Source organism: Lissotriton vulgaris, chromosome 4_1 (assembly GCF_964263255.1).
Source record: "Lissotriton vulgaris chromosome 4_1, aLisVul1.2, whole genome shotgun sequence".
NCBI lineage: Eukaryota > Metazoa > Chordata > Amphibia > Caudata > Salamandridae > Lissotriton > Lissotriton vulgaris.
Window position 1 is genome coordinate 365477955 of NC_141691.1, and position 21438 is coordinate 365499392.

The following is a 21438-nucleotide window of genomic DNA, read 5'->3' on the forward strand; positions in this document are numbered from 1 at the left end:
TTCTGAGCAGCTACGAGCCCGTTACGCCTGTAAAATGTAACCCTGTCCTCTGCTCCCGTCTACGAGTACAAAAGCGCGAAACCCGACGGTTCACACACCAACGGCCCGTGGCTCTGGATTATGCCCCATATCGACCGCGCTCCACTCCCTGGATGATCCTAGGACTTTGGGGTGAGTACACGGATCAGAACGGATCCCTGCTGAACAAACGCCCTTGTTGTGACTTTGCTGGGCTCCGGCGCGGCACGCACAAAATGGCGGGTACCCGTCATGAAATAAAATCTCCCCCGGACAGGCATCCATTGAGAAGTGGCACCCGGCCATCTGCAGTAGACTATATTGACTGCCTGTATACTTATGAGTGCTATAATTCTGTACACATTTGAAGCCCTTATCATCCGTGGAGTCACTGCGCATACGATCTCACTTTACCAAGATGGCGGACAGGTGCGCAAGTGCAACTACCGAGCTGGCCTGAACCCCGTTAAGACCTAACAACCCCGCCATGACTCACAGGCTCATTGCTCACAGGTTCCCTGCTGTGAAATGGGGTGCTAATAGTGGAAAAGCGCTGAAGGGTTACCACGATTCCCTGTATGAAAAAAAGAATAATGTACAGAGCCCTCCTAATATGTCATCGGATCCTTTGGCATAAAGCTCCCGGCTATCTGGCGGGTCTGGTGACCTGGTATGAGCCACGCAGACCGCTTAGGTCGGGCGGAATGGGCACGCTTGTGACCCACCGCTATAGGAGAGTAAAAATGGGAGGTCGGTCTTTTAGAGTGGCGGCGGCGATAGGCTGGAACAAACTTCCCACCAGTCTCCGCCTGGAGCCATCGAAACCAAATTCCGCCATCAACTGAAAACACACCTGTTCTCCTTGTAAGTCTATATTAGTGTTTCTGGCCATGTACTGACCTCTCCTCTGGCGAGCTCCTTCTCTCTTTAGCGCGGGGACACGCCGGGATGGCGTAACCATAGCGCTTTATAAATGTCTTTATTATTATTATTATTATTATTATTATTATTATTATTATTATTATTATTATTATTATTATTATGTGGAACAGAATGAGGAACACAGTCCTGACAAACAGAATCAATGCGAGGTGCTGAGCCTTATGGTACTGCCTAACATAAGGCAATAAGCGGACAGAACGACAAAAAGGGGGCAAAAATAGCGCGATGGCTGCGTACATGGGAGACAGAGCCTCACCATTGCTGACAGTGGAGTGCCAGGAAGGAGATGACGAATAAATAAATGGTGGAGGTGACGTTCTGTTGTACACTGCCACACTGAGTGAACCTGTTGTAGCCGTGATGGTAGCTTCAGGATTTGGATACCTGCAGTGATGAGTAGATGCTTGTAGACCTCATAAACTGAACGCTATCTTAATACAGTTCCGCAGCCCCTGGCAAGGCGCACCATACCAGGATAGTCCCTTGACTATGTGAGAGTGCCCCTTAACTATGCGCCAAACATAATATTTATCTCTGACCAGTGATCAAGAAATGCCTTTTCAGCAACCTGCCTAATCTTGAACCACCTAAACAGCGATTTTGGATACTACCTATTTGCCTCCAGGACAATGTAAAACCAGTAACCTCTACATCCAGTGCCTTCGTTCGGGTCATAGCAGCCTCACGTCGTATCAGTATCACTGGAACACAAGTTGCCTGTACCTATTGACACAGATTCCACGCGCCCACTGGTGAAACTGTCCCCTGAGACAAGACTTCTCCTCTCTTCACTCCCCGGAACAAAGACCAACATGGGGGACACGGAGATGACGAAAAACTTCAAACGGCTAAAGACTGAAACACCAAATCCGGTTTCCCCTATTAAAGGCAAAAAGGAGGTCAGCGAGACCATGGACATCATACTGAATAGATTGGAAGAAGTTCGAGACTTGGCAAAATCGACAAAGGAGGAAATCGTGGCCATTAGGCAAGATATAAGGGACACTAACTCGAGACTCACCAAGACCAAATCAAGAATTAGCAGTCTTGAAGACATAGAGTTTATTAAGACCTGTGGAGCCCTCAAACACCTCAATATAGCCTCAGAGCAGACAACGAGGAGGCTCTCCGAATTGGAAGATAGGAATCGGAGAGGAAATCTTAGAATTTTTGGCCTTCCGGAAGGATCTGAGGAGTCTCACGGCTCATGTGTTCAGACAAGCGACCAATATCACATTCGCACAACCGCTGGAATTCGACAGGGCGCATAGAGTTCCAGGCAGAATAACAAAAAATCAAAAGGGCCTGAGACCCGAGACCTATCGTCTGCAAACCCCTGAGGTTCCAACATGTGGAGCAAATACTGTCCTTTGCTTGGAAGAATAACCTTGTGTTGTGGAAAGCAAACAAGGTGTATATATCACAAGACTACAGCAAAGAAACTGTCGACGTGAGGAAAGCCTTCCTTGCCATGCGCCCACAACTGCGAACACTAGGCCACCAGTTCGGATTTGTTGGTCCGACTAAGTTCCGGGTGACCATCCAAGGTGTCTCCCACATATTCACAGACCCACAACGGTTCTGGCGACTCCTACACAGCACAGAAGACCCAACTATGGACACAACGTCAGTTGAAGCAGCCAGGACATCTGTCTCTGGGAATAAATGAGTATCCTTTACCTGCGCTGTCAATTACCTTCCAGTGTGATGTATACTCCACAAACTCAATTTGTGTTGCATTCAATTTGTGTTACATGTGATTGTTGACATTTCTATGCACACATCAATATATTCCATTGCCTTAAACTGTGATGACATGATGTTTAGATGGTCACTATCATTATACTGTTTTCTTGTTGAACCACGATGATCGAATGCTCACTATAATCATACAGTTTGTCGTGAAGAATCCAAAACCAATGTTCCTGCATTGCACCTATTTTCAAGTGCTCAGCATGTATGGCTTACATGGTTATGCTGGTGCATATCCCGCACCCTGTGTTCACCCTGAGTTCTCCGTATATACAAATTATTAGTTAAACAACTAGTCAAACTTATCAAACCATTGACTGGCCTCATATTCATAATCCGTACGGCGCATGTACTGTAATGAGACTGGTGGTACGGCGCCACAAATGGCTGTCAAATGGCTGTTAAATGGCTGTTAACTGCTGCTCATTGCCCTAAATTGACTGTTTATTACTAGTTGATATTGCTCTCTGAAGTTCAAAAGCTGTTCTAGTTCCCAACGTTTGACATGATGCATATGTTGCTATGGAGGTGATAACGTTGCTGTTTTCCTAGTCACCATGCCCAGCATCTACGTTTGGGGAGGGATGGGAGGGTTGGGGGAGAGGGAGGATGTGGGAAGGGGGAGGTGGGGGAAGGGATGGGATAGGGGTTTGTCTTTTTTCTGGTTTTTACTCTTTTCTTTTGCTTCGGCTGCTGCCTTAGTGTACACTTGTGTGCATGAATCTTTTAGTTGTTGCATATCGTTGTAAGACTTCACACATTGCCAATGCTTTGGTGCCAGCACCGTTTACTCTACATTTAAAGCTGCCTTCATGGATGTTGCTGTCCAACTTGGGCTGTTAAGACTGTTGCTCTACAAGTATCTACCACGCTAACACATACGTATCTCAGATCCACAACCACCCTGCTTGTACAGACGTGTGGCCCTCTTTCTGATCATGGATCTTTCTCTAGACTCACATGTCGTCGTCCACAATTGACACACCCTTGGGGGTAACAAAAGTAGGCAACCTGAAAATTCTTTCCCTTAATGTGAAAGGCCTCAACCAGCCCATCAAGCACCAGAAAATTCTAGACTATTTGCGCAGACAGAAAGGTGACATTACTCTGTTACAAGAGTCCAAACTTGAGGCCAAACAATTTCACACGCTCAGGAACAAATTTTTCACCGAGGTAGTGGGGTCGGAAGCCACTGCGAAGAAGAATGGCGTCTTAATCCTGTTAGCCAAGAAAGCCAAGGTGGAGTTAATCTCCTCTGTAGCTGACTCTAAGGGGAGGTGGGTCACAGCCAAACTACTTAAAGATGGCACTGAATTTTACATTACAAATGCTTATGCCCCGAACACATGTGAAACTAAATTCTGGAAACAACTAGACACTATTTCGCAATTTTCTAATAGCAATTGTGCATTTGTGGGAATCACTATTAGAATATCACAGGTTACATACATCCCATTTTGTAATTTATAAATAACGATTTCAATGGATTAGCACTTTGGGAATCTCAAAATCGGAATTTCAGACATATGTGCCAGATTTCTTAGGACGTTTAAACTGTCTTTTATACATAGTCATGGTCTCTGGCTCTGTTTCTTCTTCAATTGCTTCTTTTTAGACCTGGTTTAAAGACAATTTTAGTTGATTGCTAGAGTTTTCTAAACTCACTGACAATAAAAGCATACAAGTTCTTGTGTCAGTCAATGCCTTTTGATTTAGCTAAAATAATATGTATATTATGCTTACTGAAAGGGGTTTTCAGCCATGTCTCTTCACCCATTGGTATGTTGTTGGGTCGTTCCTATCCTGCTTCCACCCACTACAGCATACAACATGGGGCAATGTGTAAGCATATTCTGGTCAAGGTCACTTGAGTGATTGCATTTGGCTCTTTCACTATGAAAACAAGGTATTTAGTTCCCTTTAGTGCCAGTGTTGCCTTATGTGATATTAGGATGCATATGAGGTGAGCACAGGGCACCTTCCAGCTTCATTAGTTGCTGCCTCCTTCCAATGCATTTTTAAATTCCTTTTGAAGTGGAGTGTTGCTATTTCACAGCATACCATATTTTGTGTTCCTGGACTCGGTTTGCAACATACTTTTAACAGTTTTATTTAAACATAGGTGGGGTGTAATTATGGTTTTTGTGTTGAATATTGTATACTGTGACCTTCTTTCAGTCTGTCTTCCCATCTTTTTTGCCTTTCCCTTTTATGTCTTTCTGTTCTCCTTTCCTTATTTTTTGCCTTCTTTCTTGCTCTTGCCTTTCTTTCTTTCTTCATTCTTTCTCTTTCTTGTTTGCCTTTTTTCCTTTCTTCTTTTGCTCTTTTACTTTTACTTTTTCTTTCCTTCTTTCATTTTTCTTTCCTTCATTCCTTTCTTCCTTTCTATCCTTTTTTTCTTTCTTCTTTCCTTCTTGCTACCTTCTTTCTTCAGCATTCTTTCATTCTTTCTTTCCTTTATTTATTTTGCCTACTTTCCTTTTTTCTTTCTTTAATTCCTTCCTTCTTTTCTTTCTTTCTTCTTTGATTTTATCCTTCCTTTTTGCATCTTTATTTTTTGGCTTCTTTACTTATTCGTTCTTTCTTCATTTCCTACTTTTTTCTTTTTGCATTATTTCCTTCTTACTTTCTCTTATTTTTGCTTTTTCCCTTATTTCTTTCCTCCATACGTTTTTCATCTTTCTTTTTTGCCTTTATTGCTTTTTCTGCCTTATTTCCTTGTTTCTTTCCTTTGGGTTTGTCGTCTTTCTTTCAGTCTTTCCTTCTTTATTTTCCCTTCTTTCTTTCTGTTTAGCAGTCTTTCCTCTTTTGTTCTTTGTTTCTTTTTAACGTCTTTTGTTTCTTTCATTTTTCTGTCTTTCTTTCTCCCTCCATTCTTCATTTCTTTCCTTCTTTACTTTTTGCCTTCTTTTCTACATTCCTTTTTTGCCCTCTTTCCTAATTTCTTCTTTCTTTCTTTCTTTCTTTCTTTCTTTCTTTCTTTCTTTCTTTCTTTCTTTCTTTCTTTCTTTCTTTCTTTCTTTCTTTCTTTTTTTCTCCTTCTCCCTGCTTTCTTGTTTTTATCTTCTTCCTTCCTCTCTTGCCTCTCCCCTTTTCTTCCTTTTTGCCTTACTTTCTTTGTCGCCCTTCTTTCCTCCTTTTTTCCCTAATTCCTTACTTATTTGTCTGCCTACTTTTCTTCACATCTTCTAATTTTTCCCTTCCCTCTTAAAGGCAAGTCTACCAACCAATGCCAGGCAGAGGGCTTTTTTAGGTCTGTGCTAACCAAGATCTTTTGATTTTACTAAAAGTATGTATATCATAGTTACTTATAGGAATTTCCCATTAGTCGGCTGTTCTGTTATTCACATTTTTCTATCAACCACTCCAAGATGCATTAAGGTATAGTGTTTGTCCAGTTCAGCCCTTGCAAACCTCAAAATGTGTCCAAAGAAAGACATTTTTCTCACATTTCCATGGTGGCATGTTCTGGAATCTGCATGGATCCACAAAATTCCACCCACTCCGCATTCCACCAAAGTCTTCTGAGAAAAATGGTACCTCACTTGTGTGGGTAGGCCTAGTGCCCGCAAAAGGGAAACGGCCCAAAACGCAATGTGGACACACCACATTTTACAATGGAAACTGACACTATTTTGCATAGTGCCTAGCTGTAGATTTTGAACCCTAGCTCTGCCGGCCCCTAGGGAAAAGTAGAAAAACCTATACATTTTTGAAAACTAGACACCCATCGGAATCGAGGATGGGGAGACCTGTCTGGCTCTCACCAGGTTCTGTTACCCAAAATCCCTTGCAAACCACAAAATCTGTCAAAAAATACATTTGCCTTCAGATTTTTGTGGTGGAAAGTTCTGGACTCTGTGTGGATCCACAAAATTTCACCCAGCCACATTCTCCAAAGTCTTCTGAGAAAACCTGGTTTTTGCAAGCGGAGGTCCCATGAGCTTTTGGCCCCAGGCTCGGTGGCCATCAAGGGAAACCTACCAAACCCAAACATTTCTAAAACCTAGACACCCTGATTAATCCAGCAAGGTATGGCTTGCGTGGTTCCCCCAACATTTCCCTCCCGAGTATTCCCAGCAAACCTCAAATCTAGATGAAAAAAATCATTTTTTTTCTCAAATTTCTGTGTGGGAAAGTTCTGGAATCTGCGTGGACCCACAAATTTCATTCTACACAGCATTTCCCCAGGTCGCCCGATAAAAATGGTACCTCACGCGTGTGGGTGAGTCAAGTACCTGCGACAGGCAAGGGCCCAAAATCTATTGAGGCAACATCAAAATTATCTCTCACAAAGCAACCTGGTTTTGCAAGGGGGGGTCTCATGATTTTTTGGCCCAGGGCTCAGCAGCCACCTAGGGAAACATACCAAACCCACACATTTCTGAAAACTAGACACCCGGGGAAGTCCAGCAAGGTATGGCTTTCTGTGGGTAGAACATTTGTGCCGCCACGGTAATTCCACACAAAAATATGTGGAACATTTGTGTTTTTTCAGCTACATTTGAGGTTTGCAGGGGATTTGGTTAGGGAGAAGTTGGGCCATACCTCATTGGACTCCCCAGGGTGTCTAGTTTTCAGAAATTTGTGGGTATTTTAGGTTTCCCTGAATGGCGGCGAGCCTGGGTCCAAAACACCAGGTGCCCCCCAAAACCAGGTAGTTTTGTTATAGTTAGTTTTGAAGTCTACACAGTATGATTTGGGCCATTTCCTGTTGCAGCAACTATGCCTATGCACACAAGTGAGGCGCCATTTTTATTGGGCGACCAGGGGGAATGCTGTGTCGAAGGAAATTTGTGGCTCCACGCAGATTCCAGAACTTTCCCACACAGAAATTTGAGAAAATAGTGATTTTTTCATTAAATTTGAGATTTGTAGGGGATTCTCTCCTAGGGAAATGTTGGGAGACCCACCCAAGCCATACCTTGCTGAACTTCCCACGGTGTCTAGTTTTCAGAAATGTGTGTGTTTGGTAGGTTTCCCTAGATGGCCGTCGGGCCCAAACACTTATGGGAGCCCCCTTGCAAAACCAGGTTGTAATTTTGAAAAGGTTTTGGGCCCTTGCCTGTCACAGGTACTTGACCCACCCACACAAGTGAGGTACCATTTTTCTCAGAAGACTTTGGGGAATGTGGGCTGTGAGAAATTTTGTGGATCCACACAGATTACAGAACTTTCCACCACAGAAATGTGAGGAAAATGTGTGTTTTTAAAATAAATGTTGAGGTTTGCAAGGGATTCTGTGTAACAGTCACCCCATCCTGGATTCCCCTTGGTGTCTACTTTAAAAAAAATGTATAAGTATGCTAGGTTTACCTAGGTGCTGGCAGTACTAGGGTTAAAAATCTACAGCTCAGCACTTGCAAAATACTTTCGGTTTTCACTGTAAAATGTGTTGTGTCCACGTTGCGTTTTGGGCCGTTTCCTGTCGCGGGCACTATGCGTACCACACAAGTGAGGAACCAATTTTCTCAGAAGACTTTAGAGAATGCTGGATGGGTGTAATTTTGTGGTTCCACGCAGATTCCAAAACTTTCTACCTCAGCATTGTGAGGAAAATTAGGTTTGTATTTACAAATTCTGAGGTTTGCAAGGGATTCTGGGTAACAGAACCTGCTGAGAACCGGTCAAGTCACCCCATCCTAGATTCCCCTGGGTGTCTAGTTTAAAAAAATATATACATTTCCTAGGTTTCCCTAGGTGCCGGCAGAGCTAGAGTTCAAAATCTACAGCTAGGCACTTTGCAAAAAAAGGGTCAATTTTCACAGTGAAAATGTAGTGTGTCCACGTTGGGTTTTGGGCCGTTTCCTGCTGCTCGCCGGATCTCCCCCTCTGGGGATCAACACTCGGCTGTTCTCACCCGAACCCAGGAGACCACCGGTTCGGAGCCTCACCATACCGGAGCCGCCCTGACTTCTCCCGGCTCCTCGATACCACCGGGACATCCACCACGCAGTTAAAGGTAATCCGCTTAGACGGATTCTCTTCCCCCAAGCTGACTGCGTCGCACAGCTCGGTTCCGCCTCGCCTGGACCCAAAATGGCGGATCGTGAGGACTCCGCCTGATCAGAGCCTCACTGCAGCCGCCTAAAAAGCCACTTCTCGATCAGAACCACACCGGAGCTACCCTGGGTCAACCTGCGCTGCTGTCAGCGCAGGTTGACACACGAAGAACTTCCTTCAAGCTTCTCGAATCTCGCAGCTCGATTCCTCCATGCCTGATCTCAAAATGGCGGATCGGGAGGACTCTATCTGATCAGAGCCTCACTAGAGCCGCCTGGACCGTCCCATACTCGTCCAAAGCCCTATTTGAGCACCCGAGAGTGTCCTCCGCTGTGATCCGCCGCTCACACAGCACTTCCCTTAATACTCCGGCGTCTCCCAGCTCGGCTCCCCCTGCCTGGCCTCAACATGGCGGATCGTGAGGACTCCTCCTGATCGGAGCCTCACTGGAGCCGCCTGGTTCAACCTCTACTTGACCGGAGCCTACCCGAGCCTCACCAGAGCCACCCTGGAGCCACCTACGCTGTTGTCCTCCACACACCCTGCACTTCCCCTAAGCTGCCCAAGTCCAGCAGCTCAACACCTCCATGCCTGGCCTCAAAATGGCGGATAGCATGGACTCTTCCTAATCAGAGCTTCACTGGAGCCGCCTGGATCATCTTCCACTCGACCGAAGCCTCACTGGAGCACCCTAGATCGACCTCCACTGGTGTCCACCTCACAGGCACAGGTGAGCTGCGCTGGCGCTAATCCCTGGTGACCTGACTCTTACCTTCTCCGGCCACCCAGCAGCCCCTTCCTAAGAACTACACCTCCACCCTCCCGCACCCGACCTATAATGGCAGACAAATAAGGACTGTCCAGCCCACGGATCCCAGCTATACTGATCCACAGGACTCCGCAGCACAGATACAGGTGAGCCGCGCCGGCGCTCAGCCCTGGCGACTGGAACTCTACTCTCTCCCTCCACCCCTAGCAGCCCCCCGTCTCACCCTGTCACCCCCCGTTCGTATCCCGTCACCTCCCCCCACACGTGCACCCCGCCGGTCACTATACCGTCATGATGGCTCGTGACTCGCCTTCCCTTCCCACCCAAGCCCTAACTCCCCACCTAATACCCCACAGCCGTAACTCTTTCACCATCTTCTTCCCCCCTCACCTCTATACAAAAACGAGACGCCTCTTCAAACAGAAACTTATCCGCCAACACAAAGAAACCCTAATCACAGACATCTACCACTCGGCCTCCAATGGCCCGACTAAGATGGACCTGATATTCCACACTGAAAGACCGGAAGACTGGATCTCCTGTATCAGAAGGCAACTGTATATCGCCAAAACCACATCCACTTCCCACAGTTGCAAACTAACCTGTATACTCCCTATGAGCTTGGTTGGAAGAGGGTACACTTCCATGACCATCTACATGAACGGCACGGTCCTCATTCAGGCTAACAATAAGAACCTTGAAGCCTTCGACTCCCTATTCCCCACATTAAGATCAGCCCTCCCTTCCCTACCGCACCCCGCCCCTATCCGCACCTCGCCTACATCCACTACCTACAGAGAAGCCTTTGTCCCTCCCTTCCGCGATACCGACACAGCCCTTCACGCTCCTCCTCTCCCCGCCATATTCCAATGCACGCTCACAGCCAACCGACCACAACAGAAAACTCTAACCACATCCTCAATTCCCCATGCCAGCCATCCTACTTCCCACACCTACCATATCCCTCAGCTCTGTACGGATAATGATACCCGCCTCCGTATGGGATCCCTCCCCAGCAAACCCACAGATACGATATGCCGACAGGGACCAACCTCCCCACGAGCCTCATCCCAGCTCTCAGACACTCAAAACCTCTCACTGTCGCATCCCCTCCTCTATCTCCGACCTCTCCCTCGTTCCCGAAAAAGAATAACCCGACTTGTTCCTCCATTAAAAGACCTCATCTCCTCAACTTGAACGACAACACCCTAGATGCCCCCAACTCCTCCCTCGATTCCGTGCCACAGCGTCTCGCGGCTCTTGAAAGCCAGATAGACGCAATCTCCCGGGGCATAATGGAAATCCTCTCCAACCTAGGTATAGCCCGTAAACACCTGAAATTCCCATCCCGGTCTCCCCACGCCGTCAGCACCAACGGCCCCCCGGGCTCGCAGAATCCACTAGTACTCATCTACACGGTCCCCCCGACTGGGTCCCGGAACCATAAGCACTTAAGGACCAAAAAAACGGATCCCCCTTCCCTAAGACCAAGATCCATACTCTATCAGATACAAAACTCACGACCTCAAGGCCCTCCAGAACAGAAGCACCAATGTCAGACTGTGAAGCAGCCCTTCTAGCTGCTGCATACCACATTCCCGCCTCAGACTCTCCTAAATCCAAAATTCAAGTGATCACAGGACACCGGAAAGACCTTCCCTTCACCAAACCACTGAGACATCCTGTCCTGACCGCCATACCGAGGGCGACTAAAAATAGAACTACCGGAAATCAGATACATTTCACTAACTGCCTACTAATCAACTGCAGATTGACCTTACTACACGCAACGGAACTAGCCGAGGCTATCCTCACTCATGATATTGACATTGCGTTCCTCACGGAGACCTGGTTGAATAAGTTATCTTCTCCCTGTCTAGACATGCTCGTACCACCTGGCTTCTCCCTCATCACCAAAGACAGGATAGAGCAGCGAGGAGGAGGGGTAGCTATCATCCACAAGGATAGTTTGGCCATCTCGGAAACCACCTCGTTCGACTACAATTCCTTTGAATGTCTATCCGCCATCCTCAAGACCAAAGACAATGACTCTCTACCATGTCACCTGCTCTACCACCCCCCAGGCAGAAACAATGCTTTTGGAGAACAACTATCCGACCTGATAACACAAGGTGCACTCGGCGACTCCAGTAGCCAAATTATTGGGGACCTGAATCTACGATGGAACGAGACACACAACCCTATAATCCAATCGCAATCTAGCCTCCTCGAGGATAACAACTTTAAACAACACTGCATTGAGGAAACTCATTACAAAGGAGCCACATTGGATGCCATCATTTCGCAAAAGAACTCTATCACGATCAACCACATACTTCCCGTTAAGCATGAGCGGATTTTGCGGATTGGCAATCCGCGAATTTTGCGGATTTGCGGATTCGCAATCCGCAAAATCCGCGAATTCCCGCGAATTTGCGGATTTTTTTTTTTTGTGTTCGCCCGTGTTTCTGCCAGTTCGCGAGGGTTTTTACAATTTCGCAATTTGCGAACTTACCTGTCGGGTCGCAAGTTTTGCGAATTTGTTGTTTCTACGTGTCCAGCCTGTTTGGGACACTCTTCTTCATCACTGCCACTCTCTGTCACCACTGCCACTCTCTGACTCCTCATGCCACCCTCTGGCCCACCCATGCCACCCTCTGTTTCATCACTACACCCTCTGGTTGTCCAGTGTACATTATTTTCGGCAAAGCAAAGCACACCTTCCCTGCCTCAAGTGACCTGAATTAATTTGGGGCTGATTAATGTGTCACAGAATATTTTTTTAGCTGGCACCTGCTTCCTTAGTGCGCCCTGATTAGTGATCTTTTGCACTTGCTAAGTGCTTTCATTGTTGCAAAATTAGTTACAACACCTGCCCTGCCCCAACTGACAATAATGAATTAGGGGCTGATTAATGGATTTTAACTTCCAGCCTGGCTCCTGCTTGTCTCCTTAGCTGTAATTCAGGACCTTTGTGGCATATGTGTAACTATTCTGAGGTTCAGAGCAGGGTCACATAATAGTTTCAACTGGCAACTGAACTCTGGAGGGGCCCCTCAGGAAGCACTACAGGAAATGGCTACTAATGATGTGCCTGAACTTTTGAACCTGGTAAGTAGTTACTTTCAGTTTTGCCAAGATCGTATTTCTGCAATTTTGCACTTATTCGCGGGGCGCGAACTCATGCTAACAGTGCGAGCAGTGCGAGCAAAATCCGCTGCTCGCGGATTTGCGGATTTTGCGGGAAATTCGCAAATCTCGCGGATTGCGGATTTCCCGAAAATCCGCAAAATCCGCGAGCGGAACGGATTTTCCGCCCACGCCTACTTCCCGTCGACTGGTCAGACCACCACATGATCCTATTTCATATTAATCACCCCACTATCTCCTACCAACCTCCACACGACCCCCCAAAATGGATGAGAAACATCTCCCATATACCCCTGGATACCCTGGCAGCGCAGTTAAGCTCACTCCTCCCGGACAACAAAGACCACCTCTCCACCAAAGATCTCACTGATCGGTACAATTCCGAGTTAGGGTCCATTCTCGACAAGCTAACTCCACTAAAGCTCAAAAGAAGCAGAACCACTCCTTCCAGAACGTGGTTCCATGATGACCTTAACACAGAAAGGAGAACACCAAGAGCCAAAGAAAGAAAATGGAGAAATAACCCGACTGCCATCCTTCGTGACCAACTGAAATCAGCCCGTATGAAGTACAACAACCACATCAAAAATAAGAAATCCAACTTCTTCCGCGAGGCACTGGACAAGGCCAAAAACAGACCGAAGGAACTCTACAGCATCATCAGACAACAAACCTCCAAACCAGTGTCCTCTTCTGTACAGGCGTCCAAAGAACTCTGTGATAACTTTGCTCATTTCTTCAACGATAAGATAGCAAGAATCGAACTATCACTAGACATCAATGAATCACTCCCTAAGAAGAGCGGATCACTGACAGAATTTCGACCTCAGAAATATCGACCTACAAGAATATCGAGTCAACAATATCGAGGGCAAAAATATCGACATCCTATCTACAACATGGTAAGTACAAAAATATCGAAAAAATAATATCGATGTAAAAAATATCGATGTTAAAAATATCGTTATTTTTTTTATATATATATAAATGTAAAAGTAAGTATATAACACTAATAAATAAAATATACATATTTAAAAGTATCTAATAATGTTTAAAATTAATAAATAATACATATATATTAATAATACATTAATTAAATATATACAGTAAAGATATAATATATATGTACTGAACAATAAGTATTAATAATTAATTTACTAATTTATAAATTAATGAAATATATTCTAATTTACTAATACATTTACAAACATAAAACAATAACATAAATAAAATGTAACTAATATAAAAAATAAAATAAACATGTGATATTTTAACAATTAATTATATAAAACGTTGGATAGCGTAAGGGTAAAAATTACTATTCCTACTGCAGAGAGTGGAACAGTAGGGAAAGCGTTTGATAGCGTAGGGATAAAATTACTATTCCCACTCCAGAGAGTGCAACAGTCGGGAAAACTGACCCTGAACCCAAAAAACACCCCTTTACCCACGAACTGAAAACTGACCCTGAACACTAAAAATACCCCTTTACCCAAAAACTGAAAACTGACCCTGAACCCTAAAAATACCCCCTTACCCAACAACTGAAAACTGACCCAGAACGCTAAAAATACCCCTTTACCCAAAAACTGAAAACTGACCCTGAACCCTAAAAATACCCCTTTACCCAAGAACTGAAAACTGACCCTGAACCCTAAAAATACCCCTTTACCCAAGAACTAAAAACTGACCCTGAACTCTAAAAATACCCCTTTACCCATGAACTGAAAACTGACCCTTAACCCTAAAAATACCCCTTTACCCAAGAACTGAAAACTGACCCTGAACCCTAAAAATACCCCTTTACCCATGAACTGAAAACTGACCCTGAACCCTAAAAATACCCCTTTACCCATGAACTGAAAACTGACCCTGAACCCTAAAAATACCCCTTTACCCAAAAACTGAAAACTGACCCTGAACCCTAAAAATACCCCTCTACCCAAAAACTGAAAACTGACCCTGTACACTAAAAATACCCCTTTAACCAAAAACCCAAAAATGACCCTGAACCCTAAAAATACTCCTTAACCCAAAGTTAAATAATATTATTTAATTAGCAATTAATAATTAATTAACAATAACAATAAAGTAAATATATTAGCACATAAGCTGTAATTAATATAATTTATTAATTAATATCATATTTCCCCAAATAATTAATTAACAGTAACTAAAAATTATATATATAAATAAATTACTCTAATTAATGTAATTAACTAATTAATATTATTTATTTACCAATTAATTACTAATTTAAAATATGTTCAAAATTATATTAATTAATTAACTAATTAATATTAATTATTTGCCAATTAATTAGTTATAAATATTTAAAAACATATATTAATTAATTAATTAATATTAAATTACTCCCCACCCTATTCCCCTATAAACCCACATCCCGCTACAGAAAATATATATCAATTAATCAATTAATTATATCCCAATTAATCAATATTAATTAGCAAATAATTATAATTAATTAATTAATCCTACTAATTATTAATCAACTTACCATAATTAAATTACTTCCCACCCTATTCCCCTATAAACCCACAACCCGCTCCGGTACTAAAACATCAAATTTCCTTATAAATTTATATATTATTATAGAAAATGTATTCACATATAATAGTAATTATTTTAAATACTTATATTAAACATATAACACATACATAATAAAAAACTATAAAATAATACAAATATCGATATTAGTGTCATCGAAATTATTAACATCGATATATATGCTATCGATATTACTAACTTCGATATTACTTACATCGATATTAAGTATATCGATATTACTTACCTTGGGTCGATATTCTGTCCTACGATATTCTTGCCTTCGATATTATGCTCCTTCGATATTTCAGACTCGATATTATGGTAGGTCGATATTTCCAACTCGATATTTTGACTGTCTACCAAGAAGAGCATCTCGGCTGTACTCCCTGCCCTCTCTCCTGGCTCTTTTCCCACCCCCTGGCTCAGCTCTCATCCCGTTCTAGAAACAGAGATAATCTCGCTGATCGCGTCCTCCAAACCATCAGCCCACATCTCAGATCCCATTCCTCCCCTACTAATCAAGAAATGAAAACACGCTTTTGCACCTATGTGGGGCAAAATCATAAACAGCTCCTTCAAAAATTGAGTGGTCCCTGATTGCCTAAAAATGGGACAAGTCACCCCCCTGCTGAAAAAACCCGGTCTAGACTCGACAGATTTGAACAATTTCAGACCTATATCCAACCTCCCCTTGCTCTCAAAAACACTTGAACGCTGCATTCTTCATCAACTGACAAAGCACCTGGTCAACATCAACCTTCTAGACCCCCACCAGTCTGGCTTTAGAAAGGGCTGCAGCACAGAAACCGTGATGTTGAACATCATAGATGACATCCACGGCTCTCTAGACTCAGACAAATACTGCCTCCTCATTCTCCTTGACCTCTCAGCAGCATTTGACACAGTGGACCACAAACTCCCTATCAAGGCTCTCCAAGAAAGAGCTGGCCTCGGCGAGGTAGTTCTCAAGTGGTTCTCCTCCTTTATACACAACCGCACCCAATTAATAAAAATCAAGAACTTCACCTCCGAAATCCAGCAAGTTAACAAGGGCGTCCACCAAGGATCGGTGCTCTCTCCTCAGCTTTTTAACATCTATATGGAACCGCTCGCCAAACTACTCAATAAAACCAACATCCGCTTCCACCTCTACGCGGATGACATGCAGATCTACCTGGAAACCTCCTCTCTCACTGACATCCAAAGACTAAATGATGTCCTGAAAGATATTCAAGAATGGCTAACAAACAACCATCTGAAACTTAATTCAGACATGACCGAGACACTCCTCATCTCGAACAAGGATGACAACCCTCAAATCACTGAATGGCTAAAGGCAATCGATGCGCTCAAAGGGAATCTTACTCTAGCAGACTCTGTTAAATCTCTTGGCGTCACCCTGGACCCAAAACTAAACACGATGAAACACATTAAGAGCTCTGCCAAAAGCGCATTCTTTAACCTCAAACTTCCTAACAAAATCAAACCCTACATTCATAACAAGGATCTCAAACTGGCCACCCAATCCCTGGTACTGTCAAGACTGGACTATGGAAACGCAATTCTAACAGGTATTCCTAAATCACACCTGGCACCGATCAAAAGAACATTACATGCGGCAGCCAGAATGATCACCAGCATCAAACAATATGATCACATCTCCCCGGCACTCAAAGAACTCAAATGGCTACCAGTAGAAATGCGAAGTAGCTTCAGGACGGCCTGCCTAACCCACAAAGCCCTCCATACCGGCAAACCAGAATACCTGACAAAAAAACTCAAAAAAGCTGGTCAAGCCAGGAATCTGAGAAGGTCTAACTCCCTCCTGCTCATCATACCTAAAGCTAGAAAGAAAAGAACAGCGGACTTTCACGTGGAACGCCCCTAAAATTTGGAACTCCATCCCCACGCACATCAGAACCATACCGTCCTTTGTGGAATTTAAAACACAACTCAAGTCCCTGTTCCTCATCCGTTCTCATGGCTGTGGTTAAGATGTAACAGACTGCAACACCAAAACTTTGTGCCCGCATGGAACCTTGATACCAAAGAAGTTCTGCAGTACATTTATACAGCTCCTACTTTTTCTCGTGGATTGTCAATACCTTTCCTATGTCATGCCTTTGGGGATTACATGCGATTCTGTAAAGTGTATTGAACCCTTGATACCAAAGAAGCTCTGCAGTACACATGCAGCGCTCACTGTGACACTTGTGTATTGTCGAAAACCCTTCATATGTCATGCTTTTGTTGATTATATGCTATTCTCTACTGTAAAGCGCTCTGTTACCTCTGGGTCTTGACAGCGCTATAGAAAACTTCATAAATAAAATAAAAATAAATTGAGGTACCATTTTTCTGAAAAGACTTTGGGGAACACAGGGTGGGTGGAATGTTGTGGATCCTCGCAGATTCCAGAACTTTCCACCACAGAAATATGAGGGAAATGTGTTTTCATATACATTTTTAAGTTTAAAAGGGATTCTGTGTAACAGAACTTGGTGAAAGCCAGTCAAGTCACCCCATCCTGGATTCTCCTGGGTGTCTAGTTTTCAATAATGTCTAGGTTTGCTAGGTTTCCCTAGGTGCTGGCAGACTTAGGGCTCAAAATCTAGAGGTAGGCACCATGCTAAAAAAGGGTCCGTTTTCACTGTGCAAATATGGTGTGTCCATGTTGCGTTTTGGGCTGTTCCCTGTCGCGGGCCTTAGGCCTACCCACACAAGTGAGGTACCATTTTTCTCTGAAGACTTTGGGAAATGCGGGGTGTGTGGAATTTTGTGGATCCACACAGATTCCAGAACTTTCCACCACATAAATGTGAAGAAAATTGTTTAGGTTTGCAAGGGATTCTGGGTAACCGAACCTGGTGAGAGCCAGTCTAATCACCCCATCCTGTATTCCCCTGGATGTCTAGTTGTCAAAAATGTATAGGTTTGCTAGGTTTTCCAAATGTAGTTTCCAAATCTACAGCTAGGCACTTACACAAAAAAGGTCAGTTTTCACTGTGAAAATAAAGTGTGTCCACGTTGCCTTTTGAGCCGTTTCCTGGCGCGGGCAGTAGGCCTACCCACACAAGTGAGGTACCATTTATATCGGCAGACTTAGGGTAACACAGAATTGTAGAGCAACTGGTATTACCTATTGACTTTCGATGCATTTCTGCCGTCCAAATGAAAGGCAATTTGTAAAAAAGAAGTCATTTTGAAAAATGAACTATAATTCTCATGTTAGTATGGGTATTTCGGAAATGTGCAAATATTGACTGCTTCTATACTCTATATTTTTTTCCAATTTCAGAAATACATAGGTGTCTTTCATACCAATTTTTCCATGTATATATTTTCCTAAACTAATTGCTAGATACCCGGTACATAAAAAAAAAACATTTCAAGATGCTACTAAGTTATTGGCTCTGGGTTTGTCGGGTTCTTGGTCAACCTACAAGTCCTATATATCCCCACAACCAGAAAGGTCCAGTGGATGTAATGGTATATTGCTTCCAAACAGTTTTCATAATTTGAAGAAGTTACAGGTGAAAACATTGACCCAAATTGCTGTTTTTTTCTACTCATTTTCAATGTTTTCAATATTCAACTGTTAGTTTCTATAAAGAAACCTTGAAGGATCTACACAAAAGACCCCTCACTGAATTCAAAATGTTATCTATTTTACTAAAATGTATAGCTTTTCAGGATACATTGTTTCTTTCATACCTATTTCTACCATTAACTGGAAGGAGATCGAAAGCACCAAAAATATAAAAAATAGGCTATGTCTCAGAAAAATGCCAAAACTGTGCAATTAATTTTGGTTTTCTGACAAAAGTCTGCTTGTGCCTGAAAGCTGGGAAGATGGTGATTTCTTCGCTCCAATCCCTTTGTTGAAACCATTTGCAGCGGAAAAAAACCAGACGCTTTCATCTTTAGCCCTTTTTTCTCAAATTTCCCCCAAAAACTAAAATGTTGCTGTATTTTGGATAATTTCTAGGTCCTCTCCATGGAAATATACAACCTAAGGATACCTTTTGAATCCTCATGATATTAGAAGACAGGGACACACAGTTGGTGTTGATGCCTTATGTGGTCGAAAAGTTACAGGGGACTAAGCACGAACCACCCCAAATAGCCCAAAAAAGGCTTAGCGCAGGGGGGTGGAAAGGCCTAGCAGCAAAGGGGTTAAGTGGCAATGTGTAAAGTATTTGAGCAACACTTCCAATATTAACACAGTGAAGATATGACAAAAATACTCCACACAATGTTAGAAAACTAGAGCTTAGATTTAGAAATAAAACAAGGCCATAAAACACCATCCAATAAGTTGAAGAATAAACATGTGAAATACCACTTAGAAGCAATAAGCGGTTACTTGGGATATTTGGTTGCACGATACAGGAACAAGGTCAAGAGTTCAATCCAACCACAATGGAGCACGGGCCGGAACCTGAAACCCAGTGAGGCTCGCTGAGCAAAAGTACCTTAATCCTGATTGTATCGACAATGATTCTGGGTGCAGTTGAGCGATGCTTTGGCGCTCCCCACACAGTAGAGGTGATATGTAAATTTTCTCCATGTAATAGCCTACATGCATAGGTTCAGAAGGCGATGCATCGGATGACAATTTAAAAGTCAATTTTCCAGGTTCTCCACGCAGTACAGGTGATGCGTCTATCTTCTCCACACAGTAGAAGAGATGTATTGGTTCAGAATCAGCGGTTCTGATGGCAAAGCGCTGCTTCAGAGGGTGATGCACTGGTCCTGTTCTCGCAACATCGGCGATGCAGTGCTTCTGCTAGTGCTGGGGTGGCACCGCTTGGCAGGACAGACTTACAGATTGCGGAGTCTAGGTGTAGAAGCAGGATGGTTTGAAGTCTGTTATGTTCCCGAGACTTTTGATCACAAGGCAAGCCGTCAGGCCCTAGTAATAATTATGGGTTCAAGTGATGAAGGTTCATTCCATCTCACCCAGGCAGGAGAACAGCAGGCAGCAGGGTAGCACAGCAAGGCAGGAGGCCAGCAAAGCAGCAGTCCGACAGATTGGCAGTCCTTCAACAACACAGTAGTCCTCCTTCCAGGTCTTCACAGGTCCAGAGTTGTTCAGAAAACATGGTGTCAGGGGGACAGTACTTATAACCAGTTGTGCCTTTGAAGTGGAGAAGCCTTCAAAGAAGGGTCTTTGAGAGTGCACAGAACAGAGGATCTCTCCTCTGGCCCTGGCTCCAGACTCACTACAAGGGGGTATGCAGACTTATGTGTGTGGCAAGGATGCAGCCTATTCTAGTGTGAGTCTGTGCCTCACTACTCCCTCTCATCTCCCAAGATGGCCCATCAAGTCAAATCCAAGCCCCCTTAGTGTGTGGCTGTCTAGAAGGAACACACAAAGCCCAGCTCCCACCCAACTCAGACTGAACAGACACATGCAGCAGGCATCAATTGGCTAAAGTAATAAAAAGCAAGCATTCTAAAAATGGTATAAAAGAATTGCAATTTAAAATCCAACTTCACCACACATTGTGATTGAAAATTTCGAGTCCAGACACACCAGACTAGGGGGTCTTATCTCTTTCCAGTTGGAAATTACACTTATAAAATATAATAAGGTATGACCAATGTTATACCTTATTATATTTTAAGATGGCGGACGTGTGAACAGCACTGAGTCGCGGCTCGTGTCCGGCTCTATTCTCTTCATTACAGAAGTAAGACAGACGCTCAACAGATGCAATTAGGAATCGAAAACGGAGAAAACTGAGAAAACGTACGAGGTGCTTAAAGACCGGCTTATACACGGCTGGTACGTGACTTGATCTCTGGAAAAGTTACCAACGGTCGCTCCGCTCAGCGTGGTTACAGCCGACCCTGCCTCCTCTCTCACCCTCGCTGAGCGCACCTGACACGGATCAACTGAGCTTGCGCTCGGATTCCCGAGAGCTGCAGAAACGCCCGGAGAAGCCACAGCGGCGTGTACAGCAAACGTGCTCGCGCTCGGATTCCCGAGAGCTGCAGAAACGCCCCGAGAAGCCACAGCGGAGTGTACAGCAAACGCAATTGGAATTAGATTTAGATTTGCCCCGAGTTCAGAGGACGAGCTGTTTTACAGCTGCAATATCTGTCATGGGGCCAAAAAACCCGACTACTGGGGCACCACCTCGACAGACAAAACCGAAGACGAGGGCAGTCACCACCGCTATTCAAGACCCAGTTCAGACCAGGGGAGTTTCAGCTGAGAGCGAAAATGT